We start from the raw sequence: 17223 nt of genomic DNA, 5'->3' as shown, positions 1-17223 counted from the left end.
AACAGAAGTGGAGTTTTTTGTTTTGGTTTTTTTTTTTTTTTTTTTGGTGTAGGCTTTTCTCTCTTGTTTTTTGCTAACTCCCTTTACAGTTTTTCCTCTCCGGTTTTTGTTTTTTTTCTCTTCACCTAATACACTAGCCTTCACCTACCATACAAATCATGTAGGCGTTGCTTTCCTGAAATATTCTGATAACCCTTCAATTTCTTTTCAATATGTAGACTTGGACCAAATATATCTGAAAGATACGATTGTACCCTCATAAATCAGCCCTCTTAGTTACACACACAGAGTTAGGGACACATCATTAGTGAAGATCCAACCAATAAATCATTAAGCTTTTAAATCCCTTATTAGGAACAATCTGCAGTATCCCCATCTATTGCTATTTTCAGCCTTGGGATCACTTGATTATTTTGAAGAAATTTCACAGTCTGTTCCTTGGCCCCCATCTCCCTTTTGTTCCTAGATCGCTGTGTTCCTGCATCAGAAACATTGTTCTAATACCTAGATCTCATAAAATATTTAAGATGCAAGCTGTTCACTCCACCTCAGAAAGACACCACCTCCAGAATTACTTGTGCCTCTTCTGTCCTTATAAATACATATAATTTTATGGTTCACAAAAATCCTTTATAAACATCCAAACAACAGGCAAAAAATAATCCAAAGTTGAAAAACCTTGTTTTTCAAAAATAATTGGATTATAATACTTTGAACTTGACAGCAGCCTTAGATTCTTGACAGCTTCAGTAGTAAAACTAAAGCATTCTTGCCGGGCCAAACACTACAATGACGCCAGGGCCCCTAATCTAATGAAAATCCAACCATTCTTACTATGTCATTTTCCTTTCCATTGAAATTGTAGCAGATGAACACCCTCGTGTCAGACGGTGCGGGATGTTTTACAGATAAATGGAATTGAAAGACTTCCTTGAGAAATTTGTCACCCAAGAGTTGACTGTCCAGGGGACATGTTCTCACAGGGGAGTTTATCGACTTTCCCAAGAAATACATCGCCACATTTCTGACATTTTGTCATTGAACCTGATAACTGCTGGTGTGTAACCAATATTTGTAGGAAAAGATACAAGTGGTGATGCTTCTTCCAGTTCAAACCTGTTTTTAGATTTCAAAGAGAAATGATACATTTGCATCCTCCGGTTAAATCAGGTTATTGTCTCAAAGGTTGACCATGTAAATAATTCAAATGAATTCATCACTGTACAATAGATTTAATAAGCATAATAAACACTTGGAAGAAAACACTTAGGACCCTCGGTCTGCCCTTGCCCTCACTCCCATTATCTCAGATTTCCCTGTGAACAGAATGAGTGTACGGTGTTGTTCCCTTCTATTTAAAATATGCAAAGTTGCTATTTACCAGTTTGCAATTTGCATGTTTCAAATCCTGCCAGAGCACAGGGTGGGGGGCATGGGGTGACTGGTGAATGTGCCAACAGGGGACACCAGGGCAAAATTGGAAAACCCTGTGAACAGATCATCTCCATCTCAGGCTGTTGCAGAACATAACCCTTTGTTTTTAAGACAACAAAAATATTGGGTATAAAAGGTTATGTGAATTCTCAGACACCTACTGTCTTTTCTTCTTTAATTGCTGGGCTGAAGAAGAGGATGAGCAGGGATTTCAAGATTTTTATAAAAAGGAGTACAAGAGGGATGCCTGGGTGGCTCAGTCCATTGAGCGTCTGACTCTAGATTTTGGCTCAGATCGTGATCTCAGGGTGGTGGGATCGAGCCCCACATGGAGCCAACATCAGGCTCTGTGCTCAGCGGGGAATCTGCTTGGGATTCTCCCTCTCTCTCCCTCTGCCCCTGCCCTTGCCTCGCTCACTTCCTTTCAAATAAATAAATCAATCTTGAAAAAAAAAAAAAAGAGAGAGAGAAAGAAAGAAAGAAGGAATCCAAGAGAGAAAAGAGAACAGTGATGACTGTTTACAACATATACCAGGAGACTAATTTACAGCCTGGGTTTTAGCATTCCTGGACCTCTGTCCTGTATTACTTTCTGAATTAGTTCCCTAATTCTAAACACGCTGACTGGTATATATCATTCAGTGTCTCCTGGTATGTTCTGTAAACATGTAGTCATCGCAGCCACACATGAGAGCACATCGATGATCACATGTTCGTCATCTCTGAATATGAGTCTGAAGATGAGTAAGAGAGCCACAGATAAGAGTTCAACACCCCAGTTAATAGAAATGGAGAATGCAAGATTTTTTTTTTAAGATTTTATTTATTTATTTGATAGAGAAAGATCACAAGTAGGCAGAGAGGCAGGCAGAGAGAGGGAGGGAAGCAGGCTCCCTGCCGAGCAGAAAGCCCGATGCGGGGCTCGATCCCACGACCCCGAGATCACGACCGGAGCCGAAGGCAGAGGCTTAACCTACTGAGCCACCCAGGCGCCCCGAGAATGCAAAATTTGATGAACTTGATTAAATAGGATTATTTGGGAAGAGAGGTGTAGAGGAAAAGGTAGGAAAGAGAAGAAGAGAGAAAAATAGGGCAGTGGATAATGAGAAAAGGCAGGAGGGAGTCATCACTTTGGTGCTGTCCCAAAGAGAAAGGCCTAATAAAGTTAAGTGGGGCATCGTTAATTAAGGAAAATCATTATTCATCTCAGCCAGGAAATATGGTGTTCTGGTCAATCAAATATGTAGTTAATAGTTACCCTCCACTTCAGCAAATATTTGTTGAGACTCCATCCGTGCAAAGTCCTGGGTCCCTGCGGAGGCCTCCTGACCCTCTCTCTCCTGCTCCTTTTCTCTCCTCCTTCTCTGTTTCTTGTTGAGGGCAGATCCCATCTTGTCACTGGCCAGCCTCAGACCTCTCGATGGCCTCTCAGTGTTCTCTGCGTAGATGCGTCAGACTCCTTACCTGCAATGTCTGGCCTCTTGGGCTTCATTCCACGGCCCCAGTCCCCTTCTGTGGACTTTCTTATCCTCAAATGCACCATGTTCCATTCTGCTCCTCCCTTAGACCCCAAGTCACAGGTTGTCTTTCTCAACTTCCCTAATGTGCTTGCTACTCCCGTTTGACACTGAGGCAGATAACCCTTCCCCTCTCCTGGCCCCGGAAGAATAGCCTGTGCCTTGCCCTGTGGCATGTATCATAGTTTATAACGGTAGATACCTTACTTTGGAATCCCCCAGAAGAAGACTTGGAAGCTGTTAGTGAGGGCGGTGAAAACTGCCCCGAGCTGACAGGTTTTGCTTTCAATTTATGATCTAAACTCAAAGACATACTGGATCCTGCCTGGGAAGAGAATGACAGTCTGAGCGCCCACCCTCGCTCTCTGCAGATGACCTCAGGAAAAAGTTAGACCCCGTCAGTGCGGGGCTTCCTCCTCTTCACACTCCCTCTTCTTTCCTGGAGAGTTGCCTTCTGCCTTTGAAAAACCAGTCCCTCTGCTGGATCTCTGGACCCTCTCCCCTCTGCCTTCCTAAAAATCTTTGCTTCTGCAGTTATTCAGTTATTGCCTCTTTCCTGCTCCATTAATTTCCTTTTCTTCACCTGTTCATTCTAAGCAACATACCGATATGGTCTAAGGGCTTTACTACTCAACATGGGGTTCACGGACCAGGAGCTCTAGCCTCATTTTGGAGTTTGTTAGAATGGCAGAATCTGAAGCGCCTGGGTGGTTCAGTTGGTTGAGTGTCTGCCTTTGGCTCAGATCATGATCCCAGGGTCCTGGGATGGAGGCCTGTGTCAGGCTCCCTGCTCAGTGGGGAGTCTACCTCTCCCTCTCCCTCTTCCCATCCCCCTGCTCATTCTCTGTCTTTCTCACTCTCTCTCTCCCTCTCTTGTGTGCACACTCTCACTATCTCCAAAAATAAATAAATAATCTTTTTTTTTTTTTTTTTTTTTTTTTTTAAAGGCAGAATCTTCCACCCTAGAGTATCAGAATCTGGATTTTAATGAGAGTCCCAGCTATGGTTCCTAGGCATACTAAAATTTGAAAAGCATCGGGCTATTCCTCCACTCTCTATTTTAGACAAAATTTTATCCATCCATTGAACAAATGTGTATAGAACATCTTCAAGGTACCAAGCAAACTGTCCGGTTCTGGAGATAAAGGAAAAAACAAACCAAAACCAAAACCCACCACTAGAATCATATATGTGTGATGTCCCGAGGGCAGAGAACAACAAAGAAAGCAAGAAGATATGATCAGGTCATAAGTAAGTGCTTTGCAGAGAAATTAACTATGGCCACGTGATAGTGACCAGATGGCTACTTTAGATGATTCCAAAGAGGCGAAACTTACTCTGAGATCAAAATGACAAGAAGCCATCATTAGAGTTGTCTAGACAGGCTGTCTCACCTCCTCACTCATTCACCCATTCATCCTTCTGGCAGTACCATTGGCTCCCACCTTCATGCCACCGAAACTGCTCTTCGTATAGTTTTGGATGGCTTCCATATTGTCAGAAGCAACGGTTCCTTCTCTGTCCTTAGCCTCTACGTCCGTCTCAGCAGCCTTTGGGTCCGCTGACCACACCCTTCTTCTTGAAGCATTGTAAAATTAAGTTAGTCACCTGAGTAACATTCTCCTTACCATATAGTGTTCAATGTAGCTATTGTTAGGGGGAAAGAATGAAAGACTTTAATGAGGAAGAGAAGAGAGGGCGGAGAAGAGAAGGGGAAGGGGAATAAAAGATCCCTTTTGTTCCAGCGTTTGTGTGGAATTCCAAATCAGAAAAAAAAAAAAACCACACACACACACACATTTTAGTTCTAAAACCCCTTTGTGGGGCACCTGGGTGGCTCAGTTGGTTGGGCCTCTGCCTTCGGCTTGGGGTCCTGGGATCCCAAGGACCTGGGTCCCAGGGTCCTGGGATTGAGCCCCACATCGGGCTCTCAGCTCGGCAAAGGCCTGCTTCCCCCTCTCCCCTGTGCTCATGCTCTCTGTCTCTCAAATAAATAAATGAAATCTTTAGAATAAATAAATAAATAATAAATTAAATAAAACCCCTTTGTTATGTGAGGTGCATCTGGAAAGTGAGATAGATAGCTGCTTTGATCCAGCTCACAAAGGATAAAGCTGGTTCAACATGCCTCTAGGGCTGCCTCCCTGAGCTCAGAGTTAGGTCTCAGGGAGTCTGGGTGGGAAGGAGACCTGGCAGGGGCTCTGGGGTTTCCCACAGGATCACCGGTCTAAACTCCAGACTAGTTCTGGAGGGCAGGTTGGTCTTGTGAGGGGCATTGTGGGTGGGCAAATTCACTCGCTGGAAAATGTATCGCCTCACACAGGAGAAGGATGGAAGTTATTCTTAGCTGCTGATGTGCAGAGAGACCTTATGAAGCACAGGGAAGGTAACTGAGGAATGTCAGTGTTTAGCATCCCAAAGTGTGGGGTCATTAAAGCAGAGGATGGTCTGGGTACCACATACATAGGGTCATAACACTTGACCCAAGTATTTGATTTTTATTACCAAATACTATCAAGCCATTGGGAACACACAGCCCTCATGGGACCCTAGTGCTGGATGCTGAAGCTTGGTCCTGGCCCACAGCAAAGAGCATAACACCTGCTGAGGGGTGCGTGCACCCTTAGGGTCATGTGACACCCTGACACCTGGCAGGTCCAGAGTCATCAGCCCTTGGCTCTCTGCTTATGGGGCTAGGGCCAATAGTAAAGAAAAAGTCTACAGGTTAGAAGATAGTTCTAGGGGCACCTGAGTGGCTCAGTGGTTAAATATCTGCCTTTGGGATGGAGCCCCACATCACTCTCCCTGCTCCGCGGGAAGTCTGCTTCTCCCTCTCCCGCTCCCCCTGCTTGTGTTCCCTCTCTTGCTGTGTCTCTCTGTCAAATAAATAAATAAAATCTTCAAAAAAAAAAAAAAGAGAAAGAAGAAGAAGAAGATAGTTCTAGCTTCACATCCCTGCCCCACCCCCAATAGCCGGGGATGGTTAGTACAATCAAAAGAAGAATATTTTGTGACACGCAGATATTTTACAATAGTCATATTTCAATGTGGACAAGTCGAGTATTACTGGAACGGCCATTCATTTACTTGTCTGCTGCTGCCTTTGTGCTATGGTGGCAGAGTCAACTGGGAGAGAGACCTCATGTCCCCCAGAGCCTAAAATATTTACTCGCTGGCCCTTTAAAACGTGCACACACACACACATACACACACAAACAAGTTTGTCAGTCTCTGGTCTACAGAAAGCGGTGTGTGCCTCTTCTAGGTTCTGCTTGGTGGAGCCCTGTCCTCCCTGCGTAGCATTATCTGTGGGGCTTTCCTTCACATTGCTTCCTGGAATGGCTCTCGTAAACATCTTATTCTTTTTTTTTCTTTTTAAGATTTTATTTATTTGTTTGACAGACAGACAGAAATCACAAGTAGGCAGAGAGACAGGCAGAGAGGGAGGGGGAGGCAGGCTCCCTGCTGAATAGAGAGCCCGATGCAGGGCTCGATCCCAGAATCCTGGGATCATGACCTGAGCTGAAGGCAGAGGCTTTAAACCCACTGAGCCACCCAGGCGCCCACATCTTGTTCTTCATTTAAATGTCATGCTATCCCACCTCTGTGTTTTCTTTCTGCCGTTCCTCTTGCCTGGAAACCACACCCGATACTCTCGATTTGCTTTTATATAAATTTTCCCCAACCTTCAAGTAGGCCTTCCTGAATCTCTCAACTGTAATTTATTTCTCCACCCTCTTTTGGCCATAATTCTTTCTGTACTGTCTCATGACAGACCAGTTTCCTACTTTGCATTATAATTATTTATGCACATGTTATTCCCCCTCTAGACTGTAAACTCCTTGAAGAATGCATTGGCTCATTACAAAATTAGCATTCTGAGAACCCTTATTTGCATCACACACAAGATCTCTTGTCTTCAGCAAAAGGAAGTATACTTATGACACATTTAATTGGCACTTATCACACAAATCAATGATAATGGGGAACAAGGGCAAGACGGTTAATTAAAACCCACAGAAAATTCCTCCAAAACTCATTTTTGCCCTTACCATTTTACCAACGTGATACACACTGGTTTGGACAAAATGCCCTTTCCACCTACATTGTGGGTGTGTTGGCCACGAGGCAGTTAGTGGGAGCAAAAAGATCAGAAGTGAATAATAATCCACAAACCGAAATCATCAGGCCTCCAGTAATGGAAAGCTTTTGGGGCATCCTTTCAGGGGAGGTTATGAGCCTCTGAACTTTCCACCCTGAGGGCTCCATAAAGATTCAAATTTGTGTGTGTGACATTTGGAACTTAGACATGGAACAATAATCTTTCAGTATGGCCTGGGTGCTCAAAAGAATAGATAGATTTCAAGTGAAAGAGAAAGAAAGAAAGAAAGAAAGAAAGAAAGAAAGAAAGAAAGAAAACAAGTTCCCCGCACATATGCTTGATTAAGCAGGCCAAATATTCTCTTGCAAACATTAATTCAACAAGAAATGATAAGGCAATAAAATACATACGCAGTGTAACCCTGCTTTGCCAAAGCAGCATATGCGTTTGGGCTGATTCTCTGCACCCATGACTAGTGTACACAAATATTGTGTTAAACCTCTCCTCCTAATAGCCTCATTTCTCACATGCTCTTCAGAGGGAAAAATGTGATGCTAATTTAAGATGACTTATCCTGCTAAGCACATAAATAAAAAATAGTTCAGAATCCAGAACATGACAGAACTCCCCTTTCACGTCTAATTAAGTACTTTTAATTGGCAATTCAATTGGCAGACTGTATATTTTGTGCCAGAGAGTGGAAAGCAGAAGAGACCCCTAGTAAGATACAAAAGAGATATGGGTCGTGGACAATTGCTCTACCGTATGTGATGCAGAGAAGTTATGTTAGGCATGGGGGGAAAAAGAAAGGCAGCTATCTGTACATCTGGGAAGGAATTAGCAGCAAACAGGGCAAATGCTAGAGGATCTGATCATGATTATAAAATGTCATTTAGGAAGATATTTACATTGTTAATTAAGCAATGAAGCTGATAACTGCTGCTCTGTAAATTGTGCTAATTACCCCTGTGCCTTGGAAGTTTCTCTAATCAGCCAGATCAATAGGTTCCTGGTTTATGCTAATAATACCGCGTCATCGTCCTTCTGAAGTGCTTTGCTTACAGCATTCTGAACTCGGTACAGCTCCCGTCCACTGTCCTGCGCTAGAGGCAGCCAGCATTCATCTGTCTGCCCACATCACAGCGGTGAGGCTGATGCCCACTCACCCCCAAGGCTCACAGCGAGAAAACAAGAATCCTACCGTGCACTGCGTCCCCATCCATTGTTCAGAGGAGTGCCCTGAGCCTTTGTGTTTCATGAGATTTGTACGTGGTCACAGCCCCATTTTCTTCCAACAGTTAGAAAGAGCCCATAGTCTGGGGGGATAAGGGCACGAAGGAAGACCTAGATTCGAGGGTCCGCTCTGCCATTGATTGACTTGATGGCATGACCTTGAAGCGGGACATGCCAGTCGTTTTGATGAGCATGTGTGTGGACCAGGAGGATCAATTCGGTTCAGCTACTGGCTGGACTTCCAGGGGTTTTTGTCTGTTTTTGTTTTTCGCTGAATTAAGGGGTTGTTAGTATGAACAGACTGGGCTTTTGAACCCGAAGAACCAACCTCTGTTGTCAGTTTCTCGAAGGCACCAGCATGACACTAGGCGATACTGAAATATGTAACACAGGCCAAGACAATGTCATGTCAAGGGTTCTCATGGGTTCGCCGGGCTCTTGGTCATCCAAAGGAAGGGGGAGCATGTGCATGAAGGAGACCTAGAGACAACTGATATACCTCATTGCAATTTACAGTTTCTCTTTCCTCCACCAAACCTCAAACAAAAAATCACCAGCTGGTAGCCAAGCGTCCTGGGTTGAAGATTAACTTATTTGCTTTCTCTCTCATTTCTTGGTAGGTGGCCAAATGAACAGTCAAAATCCCACTGGAGGGGAGCCGGGTAGAAAACAGAATTAGACAAGGGCTCAGGGAACTCATGGATTGGTAGCCAGCCCCCAGGTAACTGTGAGCGGATGACCCAGGAACCATGGCCAAGAGCAGGCTTGGCGGGGAAAAGCCAATGTGAGAGGAGTGCAGGAGCACAATTAGGGTTGGAAACAGCTGGGATCCATTTCTTCACTTGAGAAATAAAACTCATTCCGTGCACCTCTGCGTGGGGCTCCAGAGCTTTCATCACCGGCCACCCAGCCCCCGCGGGCAGAGCCTTGGAGTTCAAGGCCAGCTCCCAGGCTGGGCTTTGGGATGGAGCCAATTTGTTGAGTTGTTTCAGTGCTTTGATGTGTAAACTAATCATCCGTCATTGTGCTCTAATTAAACCTAAGTGGTGCAATGGATTTGCTGTCACAGAGGCCAGGGCCCTTCCTGGACTGGGGGAGGGAAGGGCAGCATCCGCTGAAAAGCAACCCAGCCCCAGGAGAGCCACAGCAAGGAAATGCCAGATATGAATATGAAAGAGCTGGAAACCCTGTCCTGGTCCAGGAGGGCCGGAGAAAATGTAACAAACCAGAAATCTACGTGTTTCTGATTTCCTGGGTGATGTTGCCCTCGGTGTGAGCGTCTAGACATAACAAGCTCAGGTCAAGTGGGTAATCACAAGGTGACCTTACTGTTTGCCATGGTAACAGACCTTGCAGGGGCCAGCCGGCCCTGGCATTGTCAAAATGCAACCCAGTTTCATAAGGCGAATGAGCAATTTCCACCGCTACTCCTAAACCAGATGACCGCAATGTAGAGGGAGGGCAGCTTCAGGACTCCTTAGAAAATGCTGATCTTTGGAACTATTTTCCTTTTCCCTCCAAATTTTGGCATCCTAACTCAAAAGATGTGCTTTTAAAAATTATGAAAGGGAGAGTTGATCCTCCTTAGGAAGGAGAGCCAGGGGGCAGGGGAAGAAGATGATGGTGGTACAGTTGACACTATGACATGCGTCCTGGGAGTTTAGCCACCTAGACTCAGATCTGACTCCTCCTTGGCTCAAGTGCATTGCCAGAGAGGGCAGGCGAGAGGAGGTTTAGGTTCCTATCTGCTCCCCATTTTGTGAGTTCTCAACATAGATAATGCTGATTTATTCATGCCCGTGGCCCAACACAATTGACAAATCCCACTCCACAGGGTAATGGCGTAATGAAGAAGCTGGACTGTTCATCAACCATTGGTACAAGTCATGCTATAAGCTTGAGGCTGTGCAAGTTGCAGATGAAAGAACTCAAGCTCTCAGAGGACAGATAAGATGACCACACATGACTGGACAATTGCAAGTAATTCAATAGTCAACGTACCTTGGAAAGAAAGAAATAGGTCAAGCATAGCATATGGAACTATCTGGACGCCTAGGACAGGGCAGCGTAGGATAAGAAAGTGTGGCAGCCGCCGTCCTCTGCCCTCCCCATACCTCATAGTCTGCTCTTCCCTTCTCTGGTCATAGAAATGTAGTCTTCAATGGTTGCTCAGGTACAAAACTACCTTTCCCAGACCACCTTATATAGCTAGATCTGGCTCCACTACGAGGTCCCAAGAACGGGACCTGAATGGATGTGATATGTTCTCTTTTCAGTTTGCACGTTTAAAAAGATGGCAGCCTGTCTTCCCTTCCCTCTTCACCCCTTCCTGCGGGTGAGAACGCAGATGTGATTCTACCATGCAAATGAAAGGCACATACTGGGGGGAGGGGGAGGTAGAGAGCGACTAGCTGGCAGGATCCGGGACAGCCTGCCTCGCAAAGGCTCTACAGCACTTTGGACCACTTCTGCTCTTATTCATCCATGGAAACAATACAATACACTATGTTATTGAAATCACTGATGTAGGGACGCCTGGGCGGCTTACTCAGTTGAACATCTGGCTTGGGCTCAGGTCAGGATCCCAGGGTCCTCGGATAGAGTCCTGCATTTGGCTCCTTGCTCAGCAGGGAGCCTGCTTCTCCCTCTGCCTGTCGCTCCCCCTGCCTGTGCTTGCTCTCTCTCTCTCTCTCTCTGACAAATAAAATCTTTAAAAAAAAAAATCACTGATATAGGGGCGCCTGGGCTGCTCCGTGGGTTAAAGCCTCTGCCTTCGGCTCAGGTCATGATCCCAGGGTCCAGGGATGGAGCCACGCATCGGGCTCTCTGCTCGGTGGGGAGTCTGCTTCTCCCCTTCTCTCTCTGCCTGCCTCTCTGCCTACTTGTGATCTCTCTGTGTCAAATAAATAAATAAAATCCTTAAAACAAAAATCACTGATATATTAACCTTTGCTGCCTCAGGTGTATCCTAACCAAAACAGAATGACACAAACCAAATAACAAAGAGGTGCCTAGGAGAGGAAAACCATTATGAAAAACATTCAGTTAGTCCAAAAATATATATATTTTTTAATCAAGTACCCGTTATGTGCCAGGCACTGTCTTGTCCCTGGGGATTTCATGCGTGGATGAAGCCAAGTCCCTGATCTCAGGAAGGAAACACCCAAAACAATCATTTAATGTGGCAATAACAGTGATAGAAATAATCACAGGTTGTCACGAGGGAGTGGGAAGTGGACACCTGTTTTGGCCTAAAGGAGTGACACATTTCTTTAATCTGGGCCTGGAAAAACCAGGTTGGATTTTAGTGGTGCAAAGAGCACGGGAAAACCTGCTGGCAAGAGGTTGCCTCCTTGACTGGCCTGTGTGGGTCTCCTGCCAGGAATGGATGCCTGGGGAGTTCTCCCCTCTCTCTCTCCAGGTCCTAACCATTCAATGGTCCTAACCATTGAAACCATGCATGGTTTCAAGTCCGACCTTCTCTGGAATACTGCTGAGCCTCGCTCACCCCAAAGCTGGAGGAGTATATCCAACAAGACTGCACCACTAGCCCGATGGACTTCTCTCCCCATTGAGATGAAACTCCTCCAGCGCTGGAACGATGTTTTCTGAAATTCTGCGCATTGCAGTCAGCACATGGCCCAGAGCCTGGAACCGGGAGCCCAGAGCAATGAAAAGAGAACTTGGACTTTGCACCGAGGCTGACCTGGGTTTAGGCTTGGGCTGACCTGGCTGTGTGCGACCTTGAGCAAATTACGTCTCCCTCCAGGCCTCACCTTCCTCCTACATGAATATAGGAATAGCAGAACCTATCTGGAAGAACTGTTGTAGCTACTAAATAAGATAGTGATTGTAAAAGCACCTAGCAGAGCGCCCAGCACAAAGATAATTTCTTCTCTTTTGTAAAATAATTATTTGTTGGGACGCCTGGCTGGCTCAGTCTGTAGAGCCGTGCAACTCTTGATGTTGGGATGGTGAGCTCAAGCCCCACGTTGGGCATGGAGATTATTTAAAAATAAACAAACAAGGGGCTCCTGGGTGGCTCAGTTAAAGTTGAGTTAAAGCCTCTCAGGGATCATCCCCCCCCCCCCCCCCCCCCCCCCCGCGTTGGGCTCTCTGCTCAGCAGGGAGCCTGCTTCCCCCTCTCTCTCTGCCTGCCTCTCTGCCTACTTGTGATCTCTCTGCCTGCCTCTCTGCCTACTTGTAATCTTAAATAAACAAGATCTTTTAAAATAATAATGATAAATGAACCAGTAAATGTCCAAAAATCCCTTAACTCTGCACGTTATATTATTTATTAGAAACTGCACTATAGGGATACCTGAGTGGCTCAGTCGGTTAAGTGTCTGCCTTCAGCTCAGATCATAAGCCCAGGGTCCTGGGATGGAGCCAGGCGTAGGGCTCCCTGATCAGTGGAGAGTCTGTTTCTCCCTGTCTCTCTGCCTCTGCCTGCAGCTTCTCCTGCTTGTGCTCCCTCTCTTTCCCAGCCCCCTCCACCTCTGACAAATAAATAAAACCTTAAAAAAAAAAAACCAAAAAACCCACTGCAACGTACAAGCACTCTGCTCATAAACATTGACAACAGTCTGAGGAGTTTGGGAGATTCCCGTCTATACGGCCTAGATTCGACTGGTGTAAGTGTTATCGTTGTTGCTGGTGCTAATCTGGAGAGATGTGTGTTGAACATGTGAGAGGCAGAGAAGGGGAGTTTGCTGGTCAGTCCTGGACCTTGTTTATAAAGTCGGTTATTTATTAAGCCTTTAACACTTGCCAGATTGGGCCTCCAAAGCAAAGATTGTTGTCAGCAATCCCGAGCTGGGAAAACAGATCATTCATGCTCTGTGTGCCTCCTGGAGGCATTTCTCTTGCAGAGAAAGGAGATAAGGCACAGTATTTGCGATTGCCTGGCCTTGAGTTTTTTGGATCCCTCCCCAACACAGTCTCCTACCACCCCCCACCCCAAAAAGCCTATCCGTGCCCTGGACTTCCCTGTGTCAATAAATGGTACCACCATCTGCCAGTTCCCAAAGCCAAGTACCCAGAAGTTGTCCTTGCTTCTCCTTTCCCTTGTTCCAGATAGGTCCTTCAGGAAGTCCTGTCAGTTCTATCCCCACCTATCTCTTAAATCCATCCTCTTCTCTCCGTATCCCTCCACCAACCTGGTCCAAGCCCCTGTTGTCCATAGCTTGTTAGAAATGCAGAGTCTCAGGCCCTGACCTAAACCTAGAGAATCTGAATCTGTGTTTTAATAAGATCCCCAGGTGATTCGTTTGCACATTAAAGTTCAAGAAGCACCCCAAATCCTGCAGGAAACTAACTGGTCTCCCCCTCTTTCTGGCTGCCTCTAATCCATTGGTTTGGGATCAGATCTGCCAATCCCCACACTGCTCTGCGTAATTATTTAACTCCACCCCTCCACGTGGCACCAGATTGAGATGTCTTATGATTCTTTTTTAATGCAAGACAAAGACAAGATTTCCAGCTTTCTCCCTGGGTTGCTGAGGGAAGGCATTTTAGCTGTTTCATTAGGGGATGGGGGACCCCTTTGAGGGTCCTAACTTTATGAAGGGTTTTAGTTCTAAGCCCTCTTTACAAGTAGGTCCAACCCAGTCCCTTGTCCCAGCACAAGCACAAAAACTCCAGCTCATACCCATTAGGGTTTGCATTCTGGAACTTTCCTCCAAGCCCATTCCCACCTCCAACCAGCCAGAATCCACTTGGAATGATCTTGCCATGTTTTTAACTCCTCTTTAACCCTCTGGCCCAAGATAATTTGGATTTCTCTCCATCAAACTCAAATACACAGTTCAGTTTAGTTTTGTTTAGCTTTTTTTTTTTTTTAAGATTTTATTTACTTATTTGACACAGAGAGAGATCACAAGTAGGCAGAGAGACAGGCAGAGAGAGAGAGAGGAGGAAGTAGGCTCCCTGTTGAGCAAAAAGCCCAATGGGGGGGGTTGAGGGGGGATCCCAGGACCCTGATGTCATGACCTGAGCAGAAGACAGAGGCTTTAACCCATTGAGCCACCCAGGCGCCCCTAGCTTTGTTTTTTAAATGAAGGCAATTCTGTGTGTTTGTGGCGGGGAGGGGTCTCTAGTGATCCAATTTACCCCATTACCCACCAGAGCCACCTTTAAAACTGAGATCAGATCCCATTTAAAACAGATCAGTAGTTTCTCTTCATGTTTAGGAAAAATCCAAAATCCTGAGTAGGCAGTCTGGTCCCTGCCTACTCAGCTCTTCAGCCATTTACACCCACACAGCCGTCCTTTCGTCCTTTCCGTATCCCCCATGCCGAGGGCTTTCTGGCCTCTGGGCCTTTGCACTGCCTCTGGCCTCTGCCTGGAAAGGTGTGCCCCCACCTCACACTGCCGGTTCCTTCTGCCCTTCAGGTTCTAGCTCAGATGTCCCCTCCTAAGAGAAGTCTGTTCACCCCCTTCTGCCCAACATGTTCAAGCTCAAGCGTCCTCCCAAGTCACTCTGAGGTAACTGCTCATCAAAACCTATAATCACCTTGTATGTTTGGATGTTTACTTTATGTTGTCCTCTCTGGAATGTAATTCCACGCGGTCTCAACTGATGTAACGCCTCACAGGTGCTCATATTCGAGAAATGAAGCTGTGGAAAGAGCTGTGGTCTATGGCTGTGTCATCCACTACAACGGCCACTAACCACACGAGGTTTCTGAACATTCAAAATGTGGTTAGTCCAGACTGAGTTGTGTGCTCAATGCAAAATACACAATGGATTTCGAGGACTTAAGGTGAAAAAAAGAATGTAAAGGGCACCTGGTGACTCAGTCGGGTTAAGCATCTGCATTCGGCTCGGGTCATGGTCCTGGGTCCCACATCGGGCTCCCTGTTCAGTAGAGAGCCTGCTTCTCCCTCTCTCTCTGCCTGCTGCTCACTCCCCCTGCTTGTGCTCTCTCTCTCTCTCTCTCTCTGTCAAACATATAAATAAAATCTTAGAAAAAAAAAAAGAATGTAAAAATACCTCAAAAATAAATTCTCATATTTTTACATGTTGAAATGATAATATTGGGGATCATTGTGTCAAATAAAATTTATTTTTAAAATTAACTTCACCTCCTTAAAAATAGAGGATTTTAAATGATGCTTGTGATATATTTCTATCGGACACTGCTGTCCTAAGAGTGAATGAAGTCCATGGAACCCAAGACGATGGCAGGTATCATTTGAGCTCACACCATTTCTGTTTGTTCGAGTAGTCTCCTTCATGCTTCTGGGAGGCCCAGTGATTTGGGAAGCCATTCATTCCACGACATCTAAACTCATTCCTGACTGTGTTGAGGGATGGACCACCTCCGTGGGGGGAAAAACAAACAGCCCCATCAGGCTTTGTTCTTAATGCTACTCCTAAGTGCTGACGACACCCCTGCTGGGTCCAGCCTCCAGGGGAAACAGTGGGGAACTGATTGACAGCCATTAAGAAAATGGAATCGAACATCTCAGATCAGACATCGCGGTGGAATCTTTATTAAGCAAGCCCTTGTCGTCCTTCAGCTAAGAGGAAGGCTTGTTTGCCTTAAGGAACTTCCTACTTGGGATTATGTGATAGTCTCCTCTCCTATTTAATATTCCAGAATTAGAACTGTAAAAGGACGCTATTGTGGAACTGCTTGCCATTCATTAGGTGTGTAGGCAAGTTAGTTAACCTCTGTGTCCCTCGGTTTTCTCACATGTAGAGTAGTGATAATAATTGCACCTACCTCACCGAGCCGGTAAAGACAAGGGGGAATACCAAGCAGTGCCCTTAGAACACTGTTCAGTACACACTAAGTGTTTGATAGAGATCAGCTGCTGTCATCACGATTGCTATTTATGTTTCATATGAAAATTTACATAGGGGGCCTGGGTGGTTCAGTTAAGTGTCTCACTCTTTGTTTTGGCTCAGGTCATGACCTCAGGGTCCTGAGATGGAGCCCCCCCGGTGGGCTGGGCACTCTGGGCAGCATCTGCTTGTCCCTCTCCCACTGCTCCTCCCCCTGCTCTCTCCCTCTCTCTTTCTCTGTCTTGAATAAATAAATAAACAAAACCTTTTTTTTTAAAAATGTTAAACTAAAGCTGAGAGATGTGCTTCTTATCACCCCACACGCCCGAGAGCCTTTTCTGGAGGCCGGTGATGAATCCATCCAGAAACATTTTGTGAAGAACCATTCAAATGAGGACATTTCTGCTACTGTAATGGTCATAAACCATTTTGGCTGTCACGCATACATACCCTTTTTCTTTCTTTTTTTTTTTTTTTAAAGATTTTATTTATTTATTTGACAGAGAGATTACAAGTAGGCAGAGAGGCAGGCAGAGAGAGAGAGGAGGAAGCAGGCTCCCTGCTGAGCAGAGAGCCCGATGCGGGACTCGATCCCAGGACCCTGAGATCATGACCTGAGCCGAAGGCAGCGGCTTAACCCACTGAGCCACCCAGGCGCCCGCATACCCTTTTTCATAGCCCCCCAGTTTTCTTTTGGGAAATAGAGCTCCCCTCCCGATGTAAGTGCACACCTCTCTCTGTGTCCAGGGACCAAATGCGGCAAGCACATGATCTAAGCTGCTCCCTGGACCAATGTCCGCCTGGGCACCTTGCCTAAAGGAGAAGGGGCCAGTTCCAGCTTAGTCTCTGCAGTGGCAGTGGCCTAACCAGGCGGTCCCTGCCGTGAGACCATTGCTAGGGCTCTCGTGATCCAGCTCTAGGGTCTTTTTCCTCTGAGCTGCCTGCCTCCATGCTATTCTTCTCATCCTTTCCTTTCTGGGTAACTTGATGAAAGTCAGTTTCTGTTGCAACCCAAAACCCCACTGATAAAACCCTTCTTCCTCCCTTTTCTCTCTCCCTGTTCCCCAACCCACCCTTTTCTTTGGATGCCACCAGAATAGAGAGCAGAGCAGATGGTCAAAGGAATTGTACTTCTGTCAGTTCTT

The sequence above is a fragment of the Mustela nivalis genome (assembly GCF_964662115.1).
Source record: "Mustela nivalis genome assembly, chromosome: 17".
NCBI classification, from domain to species: domain Eukaryota; kingdom Metazoa; phylum Chordata; class Mammalia; order Carnivora; family Mustelidae; genus Mustela; species Mustela nivalis.
This window is presented reverse-complemented; position numbering follows the sequence as displayed.